Source organism: Lathamus discolor, chromosome Z (assembly GCF_037157495.1).
Source record: "Lathamus discolor isolate bLatDis1 chromosome Z, bLatDis1.hap1, whole genome shotgun sequence".
Lineage (NCBI taxonomy): Eukaryota > Metazoa > Chordata > Aves > Psittaciformes > Psittacidae > Lathamus > Lathamus discolor.
This window is the reverse complement of record NC_088909.1, coordinates 8361857-8374471: the sequence shown is the minus strand read 5'-3', so window position 1 is coordinate 8374471 and position 12615 is coordinate 8361857. Positions and strand designations below refer to the sequence as shown.

Here is a 12615-nt window from a genome sequence, read left to right as displayed (position 1 = left end):
CCAGACTCCAAGTTACTCTAAGTGGAAATGTAAGCATACTACAGTGCAGCAGCACAAAGTTGAAGCATCTGAACATTTTAGTACTGTTATTCAGAAATCAGCTCCCCACAATTTAATCATCAGAAATGCAGTTTAAAATTTATGTCCTCCTATAAGAAAAAATTGATCAGTGAAAGTAAATATTTAATTGTTTTCCTCCTTACCCCTGAAAGACAGAAGTATGGGAAAACTACACTGTAGTTTTCACACAGTATCTGTGCATAAAACTGTATATGTGATGAAGTGTTTCCAGGATCAGGGCCAGGGAAATGTGGGTGGCACTGAGGAAGTATTTCCATGCAGCTCATTAATCAGTTATGATTTTATTTCATTTATTGGTTTTGTAAAATATGTTGTAATAAACACTCCTTTTTACCAAGTCAAAGACCAAGAAGTTTCATCAGGTAATTCTATTACATTATATACATAATACTAGATACAGAGTTTTGTTTTGGATCAGTGAGACTCTACCACGTGCCAACACCCTCCTGCCAAAACTGACATCCCACGAGGACTACATTATCTCTTATGCTTCAGAAAAATATTTGCAGACAAATGTCAATTGCAAACCATCCTGTCTGACATCTTAAGTCCTGCCAGATCATGATTCCACTTCCTCCTCAAAAAGTATCCTTTGAAAATGCACGTATTGGACATGTATGACCTATTCCCTTCTGAAATGGACACTTTCCTTTAGCCTAGCCTCCTAGGACCAGAACACCAAGGGTATCAGAAGGAGAGCAGTCTGAATGCCTAATGTAAGCACTGTACTCCTTAAGGATTTGTGGAATTTTTTATACTTTCAGAACTGTTTCCTATGAGGAAAACTCAACAGAAAATGAAAAACAAGTGAAAATAGAAAGTTACATATGAGATCTTCACAGCTTTCACTGTTTACTAAACAAATGCTAAAACTGATTTAAAGTCTATGCCAGCAGAAAAGATTTATCAGAGATATACAGGTCCTAAACAGTCATATGTTCTGCCCTTTTCATAAAAATTCACTTATGTCATTTCAAATCAAAGGTAGCTTTGCAGTACTCTCCAGTAAGCCCAAGGCCTAATAGTAGCACCCATGAAATCATACTGTGATCTTAACTTTGTCAAGACATCCCATATTATGAACTGGGAGGGTCTGACTGCCTCCTGAAAGATAATATGAAAACAAACAGAGACGATAAATCTGATGAACAATTTGCCCCCTTTCCTTTCTTCATCCCAATTCCATAATTTCGTATCTCACCTTGTATCTAATTAGTATTCTAAATTAAGGTTAAAATTGCCTCTGTCAACAGAAGACAGGCTTTAAATAACTGACAAGAATTTACCTTTCTTGCTCACTGCAAGAAGCTGGCATATTTCAAATGTCAGATCATATTTGGTCATGACAAAGTACTTTCCTGTAGGGAAGAAGACTAATATTTTAATCCTTATGATGTGTGTCATCACACAGTTTAAAAGTGGTTCCGAGAGGCAATCTGTATCTACCAGAGTGCACTGATAATTGGGCACTGCTAAATGATTTTTGCTTTTTTCAGCTGGAAAAAAGAAATGTAGTGAATCTGGTTTTTATTTCTCCATTTTAAAGTTTTCCACATCTAAAATTATTCCTGTAGGATTCATTCTGTAAATGATTCAAACCATATGGAACAAAGGCTTTTCTACATTTTCCTGTAAGGAACTGTCCCTGATGTACACGAAGTTTCAGCCCCAATGTAATTTCTATATTTAGCATTATAAGGGTTGATTGAGAATCTGGGACACACACACAAACTGAATTCTGGGCCATGCGCTACATGTGTATTACCTTTACATAGGCTGCAGCTGACTGGGTGCCTTTCAAACGTATTCACTTTTTTTCTTTTTCAGCAGAAACGACCCTAATTCTCCACTAAGACTTCTTTCCTTTGGGTTTTACACGAGAGACATCCTCTAAATTGAAAAATGTTGTGAGAACGAAAGATACCTTCTTTTTGATAACATCTAGTTTTATGAAGTTGGCAAGAAGAAAGGGTAAGTGCCACAGGGCAGTCCAGACACTCATTCAATCACAGACCATTTTACACTTCTTCTAGTTATGGGATGGTTTCAAGGATTCATATTAAAATAATCTCTAGGGTAATTCCACAGTAATGCTGAGAATGCTGACCTGGCTTCTGACAGAGATGCAGCCTTCCAGATTGCTGCAAAGGGGCAGCTGGGCAACAACTGACAGATACTTTTCTTGTAGGTTCTTGAGTTTTAGCCTTAGGTAAAGCAAAGTAGCCTATGGCTGCTGTCACGTTGGCTGGAAACTATGCCAGCTGAGAAACACCAGAGCCCAAAGGCAGGATACTAGCACTGAATAATTTTCTCTAACTTTAAACAGCCAAGGAATTCCAGGTTCTTGAAAGCCAGATTGTGGCTACTCTGTACTCCTGGGCAGTGTAAGTGTTAAAGAAAAAAGAAAAAGGGTGCTGGTGGTGGTGTTTCTGGGAGCGTTTTCTACAAATACATGAAATATAATTGTGAGTTAGATGCAGTATCTTTATCCAGCTCAAATACTTCAGTAGATGAACAAATACTGTCAAAACTGTCATGGAAATTTATATATTAGGTTTTCTATTGCCAGCATAGCTTGAAGTATACATGTGATTTTCCTTGAATCAGAATTCAGTGATATCTTTCCATTAACTTTGATGGGTTTGGGACTCAACAAGGAGAGGGTCAGGTAGGTCAAAACTCCATTTTTATTTCAGATTCTCTGCAATTAAAACACCATGAGAGGAAGCAGGATGACAAAATCTAACATTCTTATAAGTCTAGACAACACAGCATGAAAAAGACCAGGGACTCCTGTCTATTCCCTCTCTCTCTCCCACTGTGGCTATCACTAATAATAGCACTAATTGTGAGAATATGGTAGGAAGGAAAACCCAAGAGATTGCTCAGTTGGAATTTGCTGTTGTCTTGTTTTCCCTTCACAACACACATTTGCTACCCTTCTGTAAGAGATATTCCATGCCATTGGAAAGGAAAACACGAGACATACGTTGATCTGTGTGGTTAGCAAGTAATTCTGAATCAATAAACCAGAGAAACTTGCAGTTTGCTTGCAGAAAAGTTAGGAAGAGATGAAAAGGCAACATTCCTCCCACCTGCTATTTGTTATGAAATGTTTGTTTAGCTGCGGCCTAAAGGAATTTTCAGATCCAATACCTCTTTGCGAAATTCCTCAGTATCAGGATGTTATCACCAAGGTAAGGCACTTGTTCTATTTTCTTGGTGTGTTTCAAAAGGAAGAATCTCAAAATGGAATTTAGACATGAGAAATGATAATAAAATACCTACTTCATTATTTTTTTAATTGAAGTTAGATTATAACTGAAAAATAAGAATTTTCGAAACCACTGAAAGTCTATTATAGCTATGCAAAACCAGGTAAGTCTTCCACATGGAACAGTTTCACATCACACTAACACGTCAGTTTCTAACAGGTCTCATTGGTCTCTTCCTGGAACAGCATTAAGGCTGTTCCCATTTGTCTCCCCATGTGTTCTTAGATTCTGAGTGAAGTCATTGGCAGCTCACCAGCCTGTAAACCTAATGCATTTTGAGGCTTCAGCATCTCCAAAAACAGACCCTCCATAATAACACAGCAGTGACAGTGAGTGTTTTCAGAACTTAAGTTTCTTGCCTACAGTTGAACAAAGATAAGTTTTGAAACAGTAGATAAATCCTTGCTCTAAACTAGAAGAGTCTCATGAGTTTGGGTTCTTTGCATACACGACACTTTCATTGCATACTAATTAAATTAGAGGCAACAGCTTGGCCGTATGCACATTAAAGTTATGGGAGTTTCATAAACCAGATTCAAATAATGAGGTAAGAAGCATAATGAAATGAAACTAAGAATCAAAACGCATAAACGAACTGCAGTGTCTCTTCTAAATGTAACTACTTCATACTGACTGATGCAGAGTTAAGTTACAGTTTGCTCAATGACAGGAGTATCTCAACTAAATAAAATGCTAAAAAGGTTTGCATGTGTTGTCTAAGGAGCACCACTTATATCCAGAATACTTTGTTCAGTATTATGAGCATATACATAAAATTAAGGGTTAAGAAAAACACTGTATTTTAATGGAGAGCAGCTAAAACAGCCAAAGAAATCAATTAATCCTACACAATTAGATGGGTATGCATGTACTCAAGATGAAAAATCTCTTAAAAGCAAAAGTTAAATGTCTTTTCACACCCATTACAATAGTGCCAAATATTCATGCAAAGTTTTAAAAGACTTGACAAAAGGCCAACTGAAATTGTCATACAGCTTTCCAGAGACTTCAGTGGACATTGATCCAAGACTTCTGTTGTGTTATTTCACAACTGTCCAGCTCCTAAAACCCACAAATCATTGATTCAACCACATCTTAACAAGGGGTACAGCATGTAAAGTACAGTGACATAAAGTACAGTGTTTAGTTCTGCTTAAAATAAATAAAAACATAAATTAAGAACTCCTTCAAAATAAAAAGAAGAACAGATTACTTAAGAACTAAGGTTGCTGGTTATTTAAAATTACTTGCTGTCAAAGATGCCTATACATCTAAGTATTCACATCACATTGTTGGGACTGGCTCATGCCACAGCATACTGGAGTCTTTTCTCATTTACTTTGCAGTCAAAACTCATGAAATTTTCTCAGCCACAGTTCATTTTAATCAAAGTCAAACTCTTATTTTCTGCCCTGATGTACTTCTAAGTCTCTGGCACTTTAGCACCACAAAAGAAACACAAAAGAAACACAAAAGACCTATCTCTGCCACCAAAGAACTCCCTTGCTGGAGCAGAGACTCCCCTAGCTCAGACATGACACCTGTGGTTTTTGTCTGCCAGACTGTTTCCCATACCGGAATAATGAGCATCTGAGGAGCAGAAAGAGGGTATGATGGAGATTCAGAGAACATGAAGCTAGTCACACAGCTTAGAGCTACCTGACTGTCCTGGTTTAAGCCAATAGCCAGAAGTTGCCTTCAGGCCCAGACTGGCCTCTAGAACTGGGCAGATGTCAGTTTTCAAAGACCAACATACTGCACCATGGGAGAAGGGAGAGGTCTCTGCGTATTTCCAGTATCTCCTCAGATTCCACCCACAGACTGACAGGGAGATGAGGCCCTTCCGTCAGGTTGTATAAGCCCATAATGGTAGTCCCTACAGGAAGTACAAAAATGATTGTCTCATTTGCTATCAGCCCTCCTTTCATTCTGGACATGATCCAATGCAGCTGGTATCGTAGAATCGTAGAAAGGTCTGGGTTGGAAAGGACTTTAAGATCACCCAGTTCCAACCCCCTGCTGTGGGCAGGGACACCTCACACGAGACCACATCACCCAAGGCTCTGTTCAGCCTGGCCTCAAACACTGCCAGGGATGGAGCATTTATCACTTCTTTGGGAAACCTGTGCCAGTGCCTCACCACCCTCACAGTAAAGAAATTCTGCCTTGTATCTAACCTGAACTTCCCCTGTTTAGCTTTAAACCTGTTACCCCTTGCTCTGTCACTACAGTTCCTGATGAAGGGTCGCCCTCAAGCATCCTTGTGGGCCCGCTAGCTTGCGCACAGCATAACATTTATATGTCTACACGGTATTTTGCAACACCTAGCTCATGGACACAAGCTTGGAGAATAGTAACAGTGATTTCAGATCCATTTCAAATGTACACCCCAAAAAAATCCATGTGGAGATGGCAGCCCCTGTGTGTACACCAGCAACCTGACACAAAATCCTGTCAAGACAGGAGGAAAAGTGCCAGCTGTTTAGATTGGGATTTGGACCAAGCCTTGAAAATGGGGTAAAGATAAGAGTTTTCTCACACATGCCAAGGAATCCCAGGAAGAATAAAGCTAAGTTTGCAAACATTCATTTTATGGATTCTTCTTTCCTCCAAAGCAAGGATATTCAATCAATACTAGTACAAAGCTGTTCAAAGCAATCCCACATCATGTAAACAGTCTAAATAAATCATTGTTTCTTTAGAGAATGTGTAATGAAGTAGATCACCTCTTGGGATGGGTTAAGTTCGTAGTCTGAGACATATGTAAGACTATAACCTTACTACAGTCATAAGCAAAACTACTTCCAAGAATTATAGCCAGCAGCATAGTACATCCTGACCTGGAATTGTAGATACCCGGTATCACTAACTGCCTTTTTGAGAGATGGGTTACTGAGCACCTCTCAGGTTAGGGTCAAAAGGTCAATGCTCTGGAAAATATAATCAAAATAAGCAAATTAAGATGTGAAGTTCGGTAGAAAAAATGACAAGGAACATATCTGGTAAAACAGGAAGAAGGAACAGAATTGCAGAAAGTGTTGCAGAGGTGAAAGATATCTTTACCCTTGGGAAGCACCATGAGCAAACGGCCAAACCAATGGCAGTAAATCGTGGCAATTAGGGAAGTTCATTCCCTCTCTGCTATAACCTACAGCCCCTTTTCTGTGGGATAACTGTGAAGGTGACAGCAGCAGCTAACAGATCTGAGGCATATTTTGCCTGTATATGCTGTTTCTGTCCCCCTCAGAAGGGCACTTCGCACAAATGAAGCAGTGGGCAAATTCAACAAGCTTCTGAATCCCAGTGACAATGGACATGATCCACAATTCTCCAACAAGAGGTGAAAAGTCTGGACCTTAACTCCATACACAGACTGTGAAATAAATTACTTTCAAAGACTGTTAAGCACCCAGGAGCTCCCATTGAGCTGAACGTTGTCTCTCCAAGCATTTCCAGAGGGCATTTTTACCAATCTGGGAAAGAAAATGTTCTGGGAAAATAGTGAGAATGGACTCTCATGAGGTTTCCAATAATACACATGTATTATTGAAGTCAAGAGATCCCACGAGTAAAACTCAGAGCATGTTCATTTTTGATCATATCCCAAACCAGGCAGCACAAAGGCCTGTGAACACACTAAGTGAAAGAGAGAGTATAACTAAACTTTAAACCCCTAGCTTTTATATTGTCCAAAGAAATTCACCCATCCTTCAGAAAAATATCAAGTCTGTACATAGGCAGCTACTGACGGCTACCCCACAGTCAGGGAAGTACAAATTTAATGCTTTATTGCACTGGGTCCTTCGCTGATGAGAACAACCTCAGCAGACCTTTACTGATTTTCATAGATTGGAATATCTGGCTCCCTACCACAGCAAATGTTTAGGTTAAGTTAGTGGCCTTTATACACACTAAAATATTTTTATTGTGAAGGAAGCATTAGAATCACTGGTTTCCTACTCTGATTTGAGAATTGTACATGAGATCACATTTTTCTTTAGATTCTTAGTGTCTTACAAGAATTATTCAATTTATTCCGCTCTCTAATACAAAATTGATTTTTTGCAAATCTAAAATGTGAAGAGTTCTTCACAATATACAATTTTATTATCTGCAGATCTGACAGAAGGAGAGCACAGTGTTTAAATTGCTCGTCTGAGTTAGTTATGAAAGACTACTCTGTTTGGCTGCTCAAAAGAAGTGTTATGCAGAACATTCAGCAATTATTAAAACAAGGTAACAAAATTGCATGTCTTTAATTATTCCTATATGAACAAAGACAGCGTTATCTCTGAATAGTGCCTTTGTATTTCTGCAGTTGACTGAACTTGTTTTAAACATCTTTATGCAGCCCTCTGTCAACATATGGCAAATAAGGAAATATCCTTATTTGTTCCTCCACTTAAGGTAATTGAACCAGTCACATTGGTATTTAAATATATTAAATGGGTATTTATTGCAGGGCAATGAGATATTCTAGAACTAACACAAATTTGATTGCTTTGCCACAGACTAAATACTTGCTTGTCAGTACATGAGCTCCCTCATTTCTCATGCTTTGAAGGGTTTTTGGGGGGGTCTTTTTGTTTTGTTTTGTTTTTTAAACAGAAATAAGCATGATATGGCTGACATGGACAGTGGGATTGAGTGTGCCCTCAGCAAGTTTGCCGATGACACCAAGCTGCGTGGTCCGGTTGATATGCTGGAGGGAAGGGATGCCATCCAGAGGGACCTGGACACGCTTGTGAGGTGGGCTGATGCCAACCTTATGAAGTTCAACCACAACAAGTGCAAGGCCCTACACCTGGGTCAGAGCAATCCCAGGCACAGCTACAGGTTGGGCAAAGAGATTCAGAGCAGCCCTGCAGAGAAGGACTTGGGGGCGCTGGTCGATGAGAAAATGAACATGAGCTGGCAGTGTGTGCTCGCAGCCCAGAAAGCCAACCGTATCCTGGGCTGCATCGAAAGGAGCATGACCAGCAGGTCAAAGGAGGTGATCCTGCCCCTCTACTCTGCTCTTGTGAGACCTCACCTGAAGCATTGTGTGCAGTTCTGGTGTCCTCAACATAAAAAGGAGATGGAACTGTTGGAACAAGTCCAGAGCAGGGCCACAAGGATGATCAGGGGACTGGAGCACCTCCCGTATGAAGACAGGCTGAGGAAGTTGGGGCTGTTCAGCCTGGAGAAGAGAAGGCTGCGTGGAAACCTAATAGCAGCCTTCCAGTACCTGAAGGGGGCCTACAGGGATGCTGGGGAGGGACTCTTCGTCAGGGACTGTAGTGACAGGACAAGGGGTAATGGGTTAAAACTTAAACAGGGGAAGTTTAAATTGGATATAAGGAGGAAATTCTTTCCTGTTAGGGTGGTGAGGCACTGGAATCGATTGCCCATGGAGGCTGTGAGTGCTCCATCCCTGGCGGTGTTCAAGGCCAGGTTGGACAGAGCCTTGTGATGGATGGTTTAGTGTGAGGTGTCCCTGTCCATGGCAGGGGGGTTGGAACTAGATGATCTTGAGGTCCTTTCCAACCCTAACTATTCTATGATTCTATAATTCTATAAGAGAACAGAAGAAAAATATTAATGTAAACTACAATATTATGACACTAATTATACACTAATAATATTTAAGTGCCAAAGGTTTACCAAGTTGCACTAAAGATCACTTCCTTCATGATTCTAGCAGCATGGTTCTTTGACTTGCTATAATGGTTGCTATACTGTAGTTTCTAATTGCTATAAAGCAATTAGCTAAAACCAACAGCTCAAATTTAGGCTTGGTAGCTGTACGAGCGCTTGGGTATGGCCTGTTTCAGCAAATCCCTGCAACTGTAAGATAAAATCTGGATACTTTATTAGTTATGACAGCTCTGAAATCCATCACAAAGCAAACAGGAAACAGCAGGAGTGTTTCATGAATTCATTTATGCTTCACTTTTCCTAAGAAAAAAGGCAGCCCACTATTTGTCATGTGCTGTCTTACAGCAGATTAGTTACTTACAGTACATCAATAACAGAACAGCTGACTTCAGAAGGTAGTTTAGTTAGTCTTCTAATAGAGCATCTCATGTAGCTCAGTGCAAGCTTTGAGGGAACCCTTAAAGTGTGAGAGGAGGTGTATCCTTTGGAAATTTTGAAGAATAGAAAATGAGGCCCCCTCTGTCCTCTAAATTTGCATAACAGCACGAAATAAAAGCACCATTCATGTTCCTCTTAAATCTCTGAAATGTGATTTTGAGATGTTTAGATCTTCAACAGACCTTTGGACAGGGCACAATTTCACCCTAAGGATGGTTTGGTATGAATTAGGTGCAATGAGAATGTTCTGGCAAGTTTCTCCTCCTCCTTTGTGTACAGCTAATCGATTTTGTGTGGATGGAATTCAGATGTACTAATATTCTAGGGAAAGCGCATGCCTTCTTAATGAATCTTCTGCTCCTCTACTTGTGATAAAGGCAAAACCAGTAAGATTAGGGCGCAGTGACACAGAAAATGAACAGCTTAAAAAAGTCCAACTGATGATAGATAACTAAAATCAGTACTTGGAAATTCTTTTCCATAGGTACTTAGCATTAGCAGATGCTTTCTTGAGTGTTTCTGATAAGGAACATTCCTCCCTATCAGACATACAACCCCAAACATTAGAAGTCATGAATCAGGCCTTGCAGGAAACAATGCTATAAATTATGAGATTTTGTAAAATAATGCCAAAGGACTTTTGTGTTTTCTTTCTGATTTCTTGAACCATTTTCAACTGATTTTTTAATGGCTATTTTTACCATTTATAGCCATGTGTACTAGCATCAACCTTGGGTGTTTTCTATTTTTCTGTGAATATGCAGCTTTTCCTGTGATGGGACTTCGGCAGCTAGACCTTTCAGAAGAACATTTCATATCATGAGTGAAAGTGGCAGACAAGCCTGAAAGACTTCCTTTCCCTTATGAAATACCCTGTTGAAGTTGCAGCCAATATAGAGACACACTTATCCAATGCACTTGGACACCACACATAGCTAGCTGATGAAGGGTAGACCTTCACTCTGTTCAGAGGTCTTGGCTTCAAAGTGACTTACACTGACTGTATGAAAGCCCCAGAGCAAATGCTCTAGACAGTGGCAGTTCACTCCCCATACCCACTTTTCCCCAGTGAAGATCCTTCATGAAAACTTCAGCCTGGCAGAGCTGATGCAAATAAATTCAAGGGGGCAGATGATCTGAGCCTGTCTGACCTGGGATAATTTGCATTCAAACAAAATAAATACAGCTCAATTCCCATAGCAATTTTACTTTGCTATGAATAGCTCAGCAACTCCAATAACGAGGAGCTCAGGTTACATCTGATTGCCAGCTGTATTGCTTACTAAGAAGTTAGGTCAGTGGTTCCCAACCTTTTAATTTTCCTTCTTGGAGTATACATTGCTATGGATTAGTTACATGAGAGAGTGGTCACAAGAAACTCTGTAGGGAGCAAAGTATCAGCTTTGCTGATATTCCACATACACAGACATATACATATGTTGAAATATCTATGTGGGAAGGAGAAAGGGAGGGGAACAAAAGAGCTTAGGCCATTAAAGGAATGGAAAACAAGAAGCAAAGATGGCCCAAGAGTGAGAATGTCAGGCTGGCGTCTGGGTTATCTGGATTAAACTCCCAGATCTTCAGCTTCTCTGTTCCTTATTTCTCAGCTTTAGAGCCAGGATTTTGTAATCAATCCAGCCAATACTCAAGACAGACTTACAAAGGCTCATGTCTGACCCCAGCTGGGTTGTTCTATTAAAATGCCTCTGTCTTCCTCACTATAAGCTGCAGCCCCAGCCTTCAGAATTTCACCCAGTAGCTCCAACTGTGATCCAGTGACCAACTGGACTAAACACAGAAGGTCACAGGATAGGTATGCTGTCTAATAGGTGGCACCACTCACAGGAACAGCAATGCTGCATGGTTTGTGAGCCAGAAACATGCATTCACTCACTGGAGTCTGAGAAAGTTTATAGGTTTGCTCACAACTAGGAATTCCCTTGCTATAATGATTTCTATTTTTCACATGCCTATAGAGAAAGTTTGATTACTTAACATCACTGTGAAAGAAGGAGCAAAAAAGCCTAAATTTCACTTTTCCTTCTCTTGCTATAATCACCTATTTGAAACAGGGCAGCAGCCCAGGTATGTCTGAAACACATTTTTTGATCCCAAGAAAGGGTAAATCAATAAAACCTTGAATGGAATTCATAATATTAAACATGAAATGCAGGGCAGCATCATCCTAAATATCCACTGAATTAAAATAAGACCTCACCATTTTCTTAGTTCTTCACAATGTTGAGAAACCAGTACAATGGCAACTCCACGTAACATTCAGATAACTGTAAAACCATCCTTAGCATCCAGATCTTGGTTTACAAAGGGCACTTGAATACAAAGTGACTTATTTGCTAAGATAAATGTAGTAATTTGCATCTGTATTTCATGTCATGAAAAAAACTCAGTTTGCAGGAACCATTTATAGCTGTTGACCTGTCTTCACAGTATTATATTGCTGAGCATACCATGGGTACAAAGATTCTTCACTTTCTTATCTGTAGCTACCAATAAGCAGTGCTCAGACATACTGCTTTAATCCTTGTCCTACTTTCAAACTGTGCACACTCGTTCACACTCTTCTCTCCCATAAATTAGCCTATGATGTTTCTATTCAAGGGAATGATGCACAAAGGTGATCATGCTATAACTGCTCTGCTGTGCAACCACACCAAAATTAAAAGCAGAAAACCTGGGTGGATTTGTCACAGACTACAAAAATTTAATAGAATTATAAACAAAATTTTGATGACAAAAGATTCTCAGTGCAATTGCCTGACTACAGAAATATTAGTAACAAAGTTAACTATAATGGCATGCAAAAACTGCCACAAATCGATCCTGGTTTGGTATGAAATAAAACATCATGCCATAATGCTTAAATAGAAACAGTAATATTACCTTCATATTGATCCAGATATTGAGTATAAAGAGAGGTAAATCCACCCTTCAACCCATCAATTTACTTCTCCTGACAGGGTCAGAGTACAACACGCAAGTCTCAACCAGTGTTTGGAGTGTTAACACGACAGTTTCCAGGTGTTCAGGTCCATGTTTGATTTGTACTTACTGAATAGGCCTGTAGTACTAAACTGGTCATGAAAGGTTACTCTGAATTTACCATAAGCAGACTTAACTCTAAGCCTATGAATTACACAACTCTTCAGCAGGAATAATTCTT

The 12615-nt window shown here is 39.7% G+C and overlaps 1 protein-coding gene across 1 annotated transcript in view; it reads right to left on the bottom strand.

Annotated features, from left to right (window-relative positions):
• Nucleotides 1-12615, bottom strand: part of ADAMTS18 (ADAM metallopeptidase with thrombospondin type 1 motif 18) — a 77428-nt gene that overhangs the window by 49144 nt on the left and 15669 nt on the right. The window lies entirely within an intron of this gene.